This window comes from Sceloporus occidentalis, unplaced genomic scaffold (genome assembly GCF_023333645.1).
Source record: "Sceloporus occidentalis isolate IW3139 unplaced genomic scaffold, rSceOcc1.0.p SCAF_7, whole genome shotgun sequence".
Lineage (NCBI taxonomy): Eukaryota > Metazoa > Chordata > Lepidosauria > Squamata > Phrynosomatidae > Sceloporus > Sceloporus occidentalis.
In genome coordinates this window covers 37461078-37473296 of record NW_028316987.1, presented here as the reverse complement: position 1 = coordinate 37473296, position 12219 = coordinate 37461078, and the positions used below count along the sequence as shown (strand labels likewise).

The following is a 12219-nucleotide window of genomic DNA, read 5'->3' as shown; positions in this document are numbered from 1 at the left end:
ATGGGTTTGCCTGAGGATTGCCATAAGTCTGAAATGACTTGAAGGCATACAACAGCAACAACAACATGAATAATTTAAAATGTTAAAACATTGTAAAACTCTTTATACGTACAAATTAGGATGAAATTGTTAGGACCCAAAAGCTTCAACAGCAGCAGCAGCAACAAAAAGGCCAAGTTTTGAATGAAACCATTGTCAGCACCAGTCAGGTCTCCAGGTGGAGGGCATTCCATAACTAGGTGCAATAATGGAGAAGTCCCTTTCCCACATCCTCATACAGTGTATTACTGCCACTGGTAGGGAAGACAAAATATGTTCCATCAAGTATCAAGGTCCCAGGCCATTTAGGGTTTTAAATGTCATCATCAGTACCTTGAATTCCAGCCAGAAGTCTATTTAGCAGCTAGTGCATTTCCATTAACACCAGTGTTACATGGTTTCTAGACACTTTTCCGGTGAACAATCTAGTTGTTGCAGTTTGCACTATCTTTAGCTTCCATGTCATCTTCAAGGGAGCCCTGGGTAGAACACAACACAGTAGAGGTTAACAGGCCATGAACTACTGTGGCCAGATCATTTGATTTATAACAACACATCAAAAACAACAAAACTGTTTGTCACCTGAAATTAGATGCAGTTGTTTTTACATGAAGAACCCAATCTGGTGCTTTGCTGTGCATAACATAACATAAAACTGGAATTGCCATTGATGCATTCATATAACTTGGTAAGCCAAGGATCCACAGGAACCCTGGTTTGTCCTGAATTAGTACTATACTAAATATGTTACACTTCATTCAGCAGGAGTGACTAAACAAACCATGGTGCTTCACAATAAACAGAGAAAGAATTCAATATTTGTTCTTCTTTTGCTTGCTGGAAAAGTGTCTGCTATCAAACAACACAATGAAACAACTGCAAAGTGAAACTGCATAGTTTGTTTAGATGCTATTACTTGGAAGTGTAGTCATGGAGCTCTGTGCATCAGTGTGCATTGGCATGTTGCTTGTTTACGACAAGCCACAATTCACACAGTTCCCTGGCTTGTGATAGGGTGTTGTCATTCTGACAAATAGCCCTCGATATGGTATAGGAAAATCCTATGTGGGATGCACAGTCCAAGATGAGGTGGACTGGGAAATAGGTTAGCATCTTAGCCATCTTGTTTCTGACACAAAACTGACCGACAAAAAGGTTTGAGATTGAATGGATGTGAGAGGAAAATGTGATGGAAACATTTTTGCTGGGAACTAAACAAGAAGAATATTTCTAACTGTTAATAGATTGTAAAATTCTTGGGAAACACACACATCCATCTCAAATATTTTTAATGTTATTTAGTGTATTCCAAAAATGGTCTACTAGATAATTTCCCAATTATCATCTAGTAGCAACAGTCTGACCCACTATCCTGTGTAGCTGAATTAACTGACTCTGTAATTAGTTTTTGTGTACACTTTTTCATTCCTAAATCTCAAGTGGAAGAACAAGAAGGCTAAAAAATTGTTATTATTAGCAGAGAGGTATATTTAGAAGATATGTTGAAGGATTGTGTGGAAGTTTTGTATGAAGCCATGGTTTCAGCTGTCTTTTTTCTTTCTTTCTTTTTCCTTTCTTGTCTTTCCTTCCTTTCTTTTTTTAAGTGCACAGACCAGTGTATTATATTTTGTGAGTATGCAGTCAAAGCTGTACAGTGTTAGTTTTAGAATCAAGAAACTGGAAATGGAGTTTTGATGATGGTTTACAACCTTGCTGTTTTTGGCACCACCTAGTGGCTTTCATACTGAAACTACCTGGTTCTCAAGGGAATAATGGGCATTATTCTACCTGTGCCAACATTGAAAGTTATCAAGGAATAGCTAACAACTGAGAGCATAAAAGGCAAAGCAGGCTGAAAGATCATAAAGCTGAAATATGATAATGAAAAGTTAAATCTATTGTTTTGGAGTGCTCTAAGAATCAGTGACAAACTCTGTTAAAAGCTGTTGCATGGGGCTTGGTTGATGGTGGAAAATATGTTGGGATATTTGGGCCATCTGAACTGAAGCCTCAGAAGTATATAAAGGGGATGTTTTTCATCAAATGAATAAGATGAGGCTTATATGTGTACTTGTCATCTTTCTGGTTTTAACAACAGAAGGAAGCAAATGCTGTATTTAATTGCCAGTATAAGTACAAGATTAGTCCTTGAGTCATCCGTTGTTGCTTGCTAAAATTTAAAGTGAATTCAAGAGAACACAGATGAGGGTGGGAGCCTTTTGTGTTTTATTGTTTTAAAGGATCCCTGTGCACCTATATTAAATAGCCAGACACTTTCTCCTGTTACAACATTGTTTTGTAATCATTGTGCATGACTCCCAAATTTGGTGCTTCATTTTTTGTTGTTGTTGTTGCTGTGCATACTTAACAGTTTTATTACTCGTTTAATGAAAAAAAATGTATATCCGAAAGGATTTTATGGGCTTTGTCCTTATTTCTTTCCAGGGCCTTATTAAAGGCAAAAACAAACGGAACTTAGAAGCACTTGGAATGTCAGCAAACTGCTTTCCCTGTATCACTTGCATGGCTGTGTGTTTTACTGCTGCTAGGTTTCAGTGACTGTTTGAAAAAATACATACTTTAAAGCAGAGAGTGAATCTCATTTTGCTATTTAACAGTGTTCAAAGGCTGGGAAGAAAGGGCTAGACTGCTGCCTAATGTCTCTTGCACTTAGGGCAACTTGCAATGATGTATTTCCAATGCCTTTGAGACAAGCACAGATGCTTAGCTGGGATGCGTCTTCTAGCATGGTGTCCATTTACTTCCATGTTACTTACCTTTGACTTGCAATTGTTTGTAATGTTGGTCATTCTCTATTTTGTTTATTGTCAGGTGCAATTCACTTCTTCTTGACAGGGCTTCTGGTTATTTTGGTGATTTTAGCTAAAATGATCTATTCTAGTCTGTAACTCAACTTTTGTAAGCGTGTCTGAAGAGACGGTGGGCCTTCATGAAGAGAGGTACTCTTTGCTAATGGAGTACTTACAATAAAGCCTTTTCCTTTATTTTATTTTATTTTATTTCTATGCCCCTTTTCTACCAAATGAGATACAAGGCAGCTCACAATATAATATCTACTTCTCTTACACACATTTCTTTCATGTACCTTATGCTCAGTTTTATTGCATCACGAGGTTTAGGTGGGGAGCAGGGCAAGAAGGTTGGTACAACAGTGGTTCTTAAACCTTTTCCAGCTGATGACCCTAGTGTTCCCCCCTCCCCATGCATATTTCCTGATATTAGGCCTACTGTTCTGTTACAAATTCAAAACAACCTATTTTGGTCACTTTTCCCTTTGCATCTGGTTACCATGGGAGTATCAACTGAGCAAGCTGGATGAATGGCAACCAAGAAGCCTCTCACCCATGCCACCCCTCCAGGAAAGGCCATTGCAGGCCAGAGGCCTCTCGACTGCTGCTCAGCCAGCTGCTTGGTTGCTGCTCCCAAGGCGACTTCTACAAAGGGAGACATTTCTCCCTAGTGAGGAAGGATTCTCAGTCCTTCTTTATTGAGGTGGACATGGGCATAGACAGTGTGTGTATGTGGTTTACAGAGGCCACATGCCCTGGACTGGAGACTGGCATGGATGGGGAAAGGGTGAGATTTTAACTACAGAAGCCATTCCCAAGGTGAAGAACTCTTTGCAAGTATCAACCCCAAATGTTCCTCCCTCTCCTTCGCCAGAGACATGTCTTCCCCACACAGCTTCAAGTGTCCCCCCGTCACATACACAGACATTGTTCTTCTGCCACCTCTTCTCTGTCTATCCTATGAAAGAAAACAGGAATAACAGAGCAGCTCCAACCTGCCAGCCAAGTCCCAGCAAAGCTCGCAAAGCTTAAGCAGGGCCCCAAATTTAAAAGTTCCCTTTTGCCACCACTTCTGCCACATGCTCTAACTCCATTCTCTAGTCAGTCAGTCTGTCCCCAAATGGTGCCACTCTGAGCCATAGAATCAACATCCTCCATCCAAGCCTCGCAAGAGTTTCCCAGCTGCCATTGCCACCGCCAGCGAAAGATGTAGCTAAGGGAGTGAGCTTGTGTGGGCAGGCAACGAGCAGGAGTCACCACCACATGAAATCACCAGTGATTTTAAAGGATCCTGAGAAGAGGTTTCATGCAACCTTCATGGTCCTAAAGGCTGCTGGTTCCCCTTGCCTTTCTTGCTCACCGGTACTTTGACTGAAGGCTCCTCTGCCACCCCCCTTTTCCTTACCGCTCCCCTGGATATTTCCAGTGCCCCCTGGGGGGCATACTTTGGGACTCACTGTTTGCAGTTTCAGAGATGGCAAGTGCAAGTGGAACCCCAAAGTAACTTCCTTCTGAGTTAATAGGGAAAGGGGGACTCAAATCAGTAGCTCAGTTCATTTAAATGGCCTCAAGTGGTCCCATCCAGCTCAGCCAGAAGCAGGAGGTGAACGCAAGAGCCTGACATATGTGAACAGAGATTTCATCTTCAACTACCCCATCCAGGTTCATAATGCTTCAACTATACCAAATGTTTTAAAGGTGCCAGGCACATTTCATTCCAAACCATTGTAGGAATGCAGTGTATGCCCGTCATAAATTCCAAATCTAGCAGAAAATATACAAGAAAAGATACAATGGTAGAAGTAATTTCATCTGTTAAAAACATAACACTTCTTTCCATAAAAAAGATAAGTAGTATAAGATATGCTGTACTACACTAGCAAATCCGTATTTGTAGTTTTTAGCCCATTCACTAATGTAACATTATAGAATGTGGTATGACCCTGGGGTTGTAGGAGGCCTCTATCAACAACTGTGTCAGAGCAAACATTCCTCTTTAATTTAAACTGAGAACTGTAGTTGTTAAAGATACAGTTTGAGTTTTCTTTATCCGGAATTCCAAAGTCCAAAATACTCCAAATTCCAAAATTGTCCATGTTGGAGGTTGAGATAGTGACAGCTTTGCTTTCTGGTGGTTCAGTGTACAAACTTTGTTTCATGCACAAAATTATTAAAACTATTGTATATAAAATTACCTTCAATTTATGTGTATGAGGTGCATTATTGTTGTTAACTGCCTTTGAGTTGATCCTGACTCATGGTGACCCTATGGACGAGGCACCTCCAAGATACACTATCATCCACTGCTCTGCTGAGGTCCCAGGTTGTTTTAGGATGCATTTGTTTGTCTTTTTGGCTGTCCATGGTATCTTCAGCACTCTTCCCCAGCACCACATCACAAATGAATTGATTTTCTTCCTATGCACTTTCTTCACTGTCCAACTCTCGCAACCGTACATGGCAATAGGGAATACAATGGCTTGTACAATTCTAACTGTAGTGCTTTAGGATCTTTTCTAATTCTTTCATAGCTGTCCTCCCCATTCTTAGTCTTCTTCAGATTTCTTGACTACAGTACTCCTTCTGATCAATGTTTGGTGCAAGGTATAGGAATTCTTTTACTATTTTAATTTCCTCATCATCCAGGTGCACATGAAATATAAATGAATTTCATGTTTAGACTTGGATCCCATCTCCAGGATTATGTATATTCAAAACAAAACAAACAAAAAAAACACACAACAACAACAACCTGAAATCCAAAACATTTCTAGTCCCAATCATTTTGGATAAAGGAGACTCAGCCTGTAACATGATTCCTGCTTACACAATCCATACATGAAAGAAAACTTAAAGTGTGGACTAAAGGTTTGTCTAGATTTATTCAGTTTTTACATGCTGTACCTTAGTAGCCTACAGATTATTTGACTTTGATACCTAGCATCCCTAAAGACTGGCTTTCTGGGATTTAAAATCCAAAACTTCTTACAGATCAAAGGATGAGAAAGGCAATATCATTTCTACCATGATCTTAGCTATGGCTTGATAGGCAGTTCACAGAATTTCGCTACCATCAGGGTTCACTGAATGTCCAAGGGCCTTAGCTTCCACTCTTGTAAACATTTAAGAATGCAGTTTTATGCATCTCAGTCTGTTATTTGGATTTTACTTCTGGCTGAGTGTAGATAGAATTGCAGCTTATATTTTTTTACATTTCTTGGATATGGAAAAAACATAAAAAAATAAGTCTTGAGTGATGAGTTTCACTGTGAACCTAGAAATAAATACAAACCAGGCAGATGTTTCATGACATTAAAGTCAATAGGTTCAATAGAATAATACTTCTTTTATTATTTAAGATATTTAAAGAAAAATAAGGTATTTCTCAATAGAGACATAGGATTAGGCACTACTTTTTTGGCTACATGTAGATCAGCCTTAAGTTAATGGAGAAAATCTTTGCAGACTTATTTGGGATAAACATGAGTCTTTCTCTCCTTGTTTGTGTCACAGCAGTTGTGCACAAATATTCTTCCACTCAATAGTCAAACCATTGTGCAGCGCAGCAATTTAAAAGCACATATTGGAGTCATAGTCTTATGGAGCACCTTTTTAACTTTGTGCCTTCAAGAAATACTTTGACATCATCCTTTTTGCCCTGTACATTCCGGGAGGCTGTGCACATGATCACCTTACCTGGCCTACTCAGTTTCCCTGAGTTGCATGAGTTCTGTGAGAGCTTACCCAACATTCTTATGTAATTGTGTATTGCAAGAAAATCACAGCATCATAAAATTATTGAGATGGAAGAGACCACAAGGGTCATCCACTCCACCCCTGCCATGCAGGAATAAACAAAGCACAAGTGCAACAGGTGGCCATCCAGCCTCAGCTTAAAAACCTCCAAAGAAGGAGACTCCACTACACTCCAAGGGAATGTGTTCCACTGTTGAACAGCGCTTTTGGTCAGGAAGTTCTTTCTAATGCTGAGATGGAGACTCTTTTCTTGCATTTTGAATCCATTGCTCTGGGTCTTATTTTCTGGAGCTGCAGAAAGCAAGCTTGCTCCATCTACATACATAATCTATTATTATTATCATCATCATCATCATCATCATCATCATCATCATCATCATCATCATCATCATCATCATCCTCAATGTGACACCCCTTCAAATACTTAAACAGGGCTATCATATCACCTCTTAATTGTATCTTTTCCAGGCTAAACATACCCAGCACCTTAAGTCTTTCCTCATAAGGCATGATTTCCAGGCTCTTTACCATTTTGGTGACCCTCCTTTAGACATGCTCCAGTTTGTCAACATCCTTTTTGAATTGTGGTGCCCGGAAATGGACACAGTATACCAGATGAGGCCTGACCAAAGCAGAATAGAGTGGCACTATTACTTCCCTCAAGACATTATGCTCTTGACACTACACTCCTATTAATGCAGCCTAGGGTCAAATTGACTTTTTTGATTAACCAAAGTGAAAGATCAGCCTTTCAGAAAATTGTACACCATGATTGATCTTGCTGTGCAACCTCTGTGAAATTGAATTACACCAAGATGCCAATTAAGTACATATATATAAAAAGAAATTTGTTGTGCTAGTAGTAAACCAAAACCCCTGCAGACACTTTTCTATTGCATCTACAGGTGACATGCTAATTATTTACTGGTTGTTGTGATGCTGCCAGAGCAATGCCTTTGAAGAGTGCTTCAGCATGTTTGCTTCTCAAGTCCTAGCAGGAAAAATTGGCAAGTCACTTACCTGGTAGGGAGAAAGTTTAACTGATGTCAGCTGGCATTTATTATCTATGGACTAAATCGTAGCCAAAGTGTGTATACAGTGAAGTATGGCTTTGACATGTGCCCATAATTAAAACTTTTTTCCAAAAACTATTTTAATCTACCTCCAAACAAAGAGCAGTGATAAGGAATCTTGAAAATGTGGAGATCCCTGTATTATTTTGCTGTCGATGGAGAGGGAAAAAGAAGAGGAATATATTTGCCTGTTTCCTAAATCACATTGTTCTAATGAGGAAAAGCTGTGTGACTTTAAACTCTTTTAGTATCCTTGGACTGATAATACTTTTTTGTGAGAGTGATAAAATAGGCATCCAGCCAGCTGTGCTTGAACATGAACTCACCTTCCATGGGGACTCTTCCTTCGTAGCTTTTCCAAAAGCATAGACATTCAGCATCTGTCCCATGGTTCCTTTAACTTAGTTGCTTCTTGCCCTGTTGTAGGAAAGAGAGAGAGCCCCCCTCCCAGTCATGTTTTGCACCTTATCCTTGTTTGAAGATCTTGTGAAATCAGGCAGAGAGCCAGCCTAAGAATGGAAAAGTACATTTCATGCTGGAATGGCTAATCTCTTTTATTTTCCCATGGAATATCATTTCCTGCCCTGTCTTGTGCTTCGGTATAGCCCTCATTAGTATAATAGCCTGAAATTATTCCATTTCATAGCTATATGTAAAATTGTGAATGTGCATTTCACATAAATTTTTGATAAAATCTTTTAGTATGCCATAACTTTGTCAGATATATTCTTTTGTGGCTGATTATCCCACTCAGGGACCAGGGACCAAATGGCTGCTTCTTTTACTATCAACGCAGCCAAAAAAGTATGTTACCTTGTAATATAACAAGTAATTTTATACAAAGAGTAGGTTCTGTTTTGTTTGCAAAATCTTTTGCATATTCTCATTAAGTAGAAACTGTTGTCAGGAGTGACAGACCACACAACTTACCACAGAAAAGGTCCCCCTTCAGTTTTTTGTATCTTAAATATAAAAGAATCAGGTAGCAAGTGATATGGAAGACATCTGGTTGTGGGATTAGAAAGCCATTGTACGTATAAGTAAACAGTACTGCCAAGTAGGCTAACATGGCAAGTCAGCCATTGTCATGTTACTTTTCCATTTAGTCTAATTCAGGGAGCATCCATTGCTCTCTGAAAGATACTGGATTCAGTGAGAAAAGATTTTGAAAGGCTGGTCCCAGACCTAAAATGATAAGGCCTTAGTCCTGGTTCATCTGTGTCTGTTCCTCATATGATGGCTGCAGCACTCAGTGGAGCAGACAGCACTAAGTTACAGGTTTCCCCCCTCTAGACTTGCTGAAGGTCTTCTTTTGTACTTGCCACAATCTCTCATCCCCATCCCCCTGTTAAATACTAAATCTTTTAATACCCAATGGATCTGTGGCAGATGTTTAAGCAATTCCTTACTATATGTGAATGACAATTTCTTAAATGTTTCTCTGGGCCTAAAAATAGCTAGACATCTGCTACTTCATTATGTTTAATATATGAGATTTACTTTCAGGAAAAGGATTCTTTCTAAGAATCGGAAATCTAATGCATGCAGGATACAATTTGTGGGGAGTGTTTACCTGACGGGTGAGCATTTTATTGGCATCTTGATGAATGTGAGCATTTTCTCTCCATTAAACCCTTTTCTCTTTCTCTTACATGGCTAATTTAGTGGTGAGAAAAAGAGGAGAGAAGAAGAAGAGGGAAAGCAGGTATAGTTTCAAAACTGATTTCGTTGGAGTAGCACCTGTTTACACCAGACTGAATCGAGTCTTGCCTGTGAAATATTTTGGAAATAAGTCAAAACTCTTCATGAGAATTCCCTACATTACAAAATTTCCTGTTAGAGAATTTACTCTAACAAGGTTTCATTGTACCTATCTAGTGGGTTTGGGGTTTGGGGAGGGGTTGGATTTTAGCTTAAGAAACATAATCTGATTTCATGAGCTTTGCAGTGCAGCATGGAATAAAGAAGAAAATGCAGCTAGGAATAATACCTAAGAACATTTTTGACTTACTGGGAATATTATAGGGTGTAATTATTTTTGTAACAGTTGCCAGAATCAAATACAAAACCTCATATAATTTATCATATTAAAAAAGGCAGGGGGAGTATGCAAAATCGCTCTGGAAAGGAAAACTCTTTAGCTTTCCCTCAAGATTTCTTGTGTATTTTGCCTAAGGAAAACAGATCCAGTTTTGCTTTAGGGAAAATCTAGCAGGGATATAGAGATGTCTCCAAAAGAAATCATAATTTTAAAAAAATTAAAACTTGCTTGACTTCTTTTAAAATTCCTCAGATATTTCAACTGAAAAACCCTCAAATTCATTCCAAATTTCACTTTAGCAGCATATTCTTACCCCTAACTTGGATCCACTGGATGAGAGATGGCAATATTTCCTGCTAATCTTATGTCTGAAGTGGCAAAAGAAGTAGCAGCTCTCGATTGAGGCCATTCTCCATGACTGAACAATGTCATAGGCATAGAGGGAAGAAGAAGCAAAGGCCACACAGGAGGGGATTTAGAAGTATGAACAAGGTGAATAGGAACATTTGTCTAAATGGTTTTCCTAACTGAGTAGACTGTAAATTCCTGGTGCATAACTACTTCCTTATTTATGTATGTGAGTTCCCTTGAAGCAGCTTTAAAGTGTTACTTTTTGGGAGGGATTACAAATACCGAGAACAGCCCAGCTAGTATGCTGCACCCGGGATTCTCAGTTATTTCCCCTCCAAAATTACCTCTCTTTGGACAGTGTGGCTTGATGGGAAGGCTGCTTTGAAGATCATGATCTAAAATGAATACAATTATTTATGAGGTCTAGGCCAAGTTATAAAGTTCCCCATGCTACTATCAAAATGTAGGTGGAAACCCCACAAAGGAAATGGCTATGACTGCATATCACACCATGTGGACTATTACTGACCAGCTCAGTCCTGCTTCATATTTGTACCCAAGTCTAAAATATTAAGCACAATGGTTCAGAGGCATTATAATAAAGCTGTCAGGCACCGGTACCAGTAATTTACACCAGTATTTTTAGATGGTTTGTAAGGGGGGGGGGTGACTCTCTTTGCTGTTGAAAAATGAGGTGTGATTCTGTAAGGCTTGGCTGAAAAAGAACAGATGTGGACATCTCTAGAGTTAATATTTTTTCCTTAAAAACACATCTGTCATCAGCTTCCACTTAGAAGAGCAGTGAAGCACATATCTAAATAAACATGGCACTTGGCTCTAACACTAAACCTGCTTTTTGCATAGGAACAGCTATTATTTTGTCATTGTGGCTGGAATGTATTTCGGCTGCTAACCAGTGGCCATGAAGCCAATCTTCACTTTCAGATGACATTTTCTTATTCTTTGTGAAAAAGACTGGCTGGTACCACCACATTAAAATTAGTATAAACCCTGCTGATAAATTCCAACAGTTTATACAGCTGAGAACATCATGGCCTAGAATGTACACTGAGGAGCAAAGGAGGGAAATTGGTTTATCTTGAATGAGTGTTCACCAGTTAAAGGAAATGAGCATCTCCTCCTTTCTAACCTTCTGACCCTTCCCTGGGAAACATATTTGCTACACCTTTTTCCAGCTGAAGAAGAGGAATTGAATGTGGGTTTTAGAGCTTACCTTTCATCCATTTGTACACATTTTGTCTGGTGGAAAAGATAAAACATGTTGCCCCATAGACTATTTTCTCAGACTTTACAATAAAAAATGGAGCCCTAATCCTAGGATCTTACATCTTATTATTGGCTGAGAGTGAAGAGTATAGAGGTAGTGAAGTGAAGGAAAAGGCAGGAATGATAAGCAACAGGAAAAAGTGATGAATGTGGGACAACAAAGGACAAATAAGAGAAAATTCAGTGAATCATATTTATCTTAGATTGGACTCTCACTAAATTAGTTGCACTTAGGTCCCATTGAAATCAGTCTGTGCAGTTAGTCATGGCTAACTTAAGTCCCAGTTATTTCAGTGGGAACTACCTCATCTAACCCACTTGGATCCGATCCATTTTGTTTTGGATGTGGAGCTAATAACTCATTTTGGCAGTTTAAAAGTTGAGACAGCGAAGTGACAAGAATTGATGGGAAAATATCCAGCTTTACTCCTGAGGCTTGTTTGGTATACCATGTGAAGAATTGGCAGGATTCTTTCTGGATAGGTTTCCCCATTTCTTTTAAACAAGCAAAAATAAAATTCTAAGGCAGAGAAAATACAAATCAGGTAGTTTTATCACTATAGTCATAATGGTGGGGGAAAAGCTGCATCTGGTGAACATCTGTTTGTTGTAAAGCTTATGGTTCCCTTCCTAAGATAGGAAAATCAGGTGGCTTATAGCTCTGGCAGTGAGGTGGGCAGTCTCATCTCTGGTTTTAGAAGACATAGTGGGAATGTGGTGGTGCTGATTTCTATTTGTCTTTCTACCAAAATTGTCAACGTATCTTCAAACAGTAAAATAAAATGACAGTGACAGTTACCAAAAAGTAACAATCATATTTTGAAAAACAAAACCATACAGTACTAGACTTGTTATAGATTCC

General features: G+C 39.1%; 1 protein-coding gene across 1 annotated transcript in view; it reads left to right on the top strand.

Moving 5' to 3' along the window:
- BMPER (BMP binding endothelial regulator) overlaps positions 1-12219 on the top strand; it is a 231281-nt gene that overhangs the window by 81004 nt on the left and 138058 nt on the right. The gene's annotated exons all lie outside the window — the stretch shown is intronic.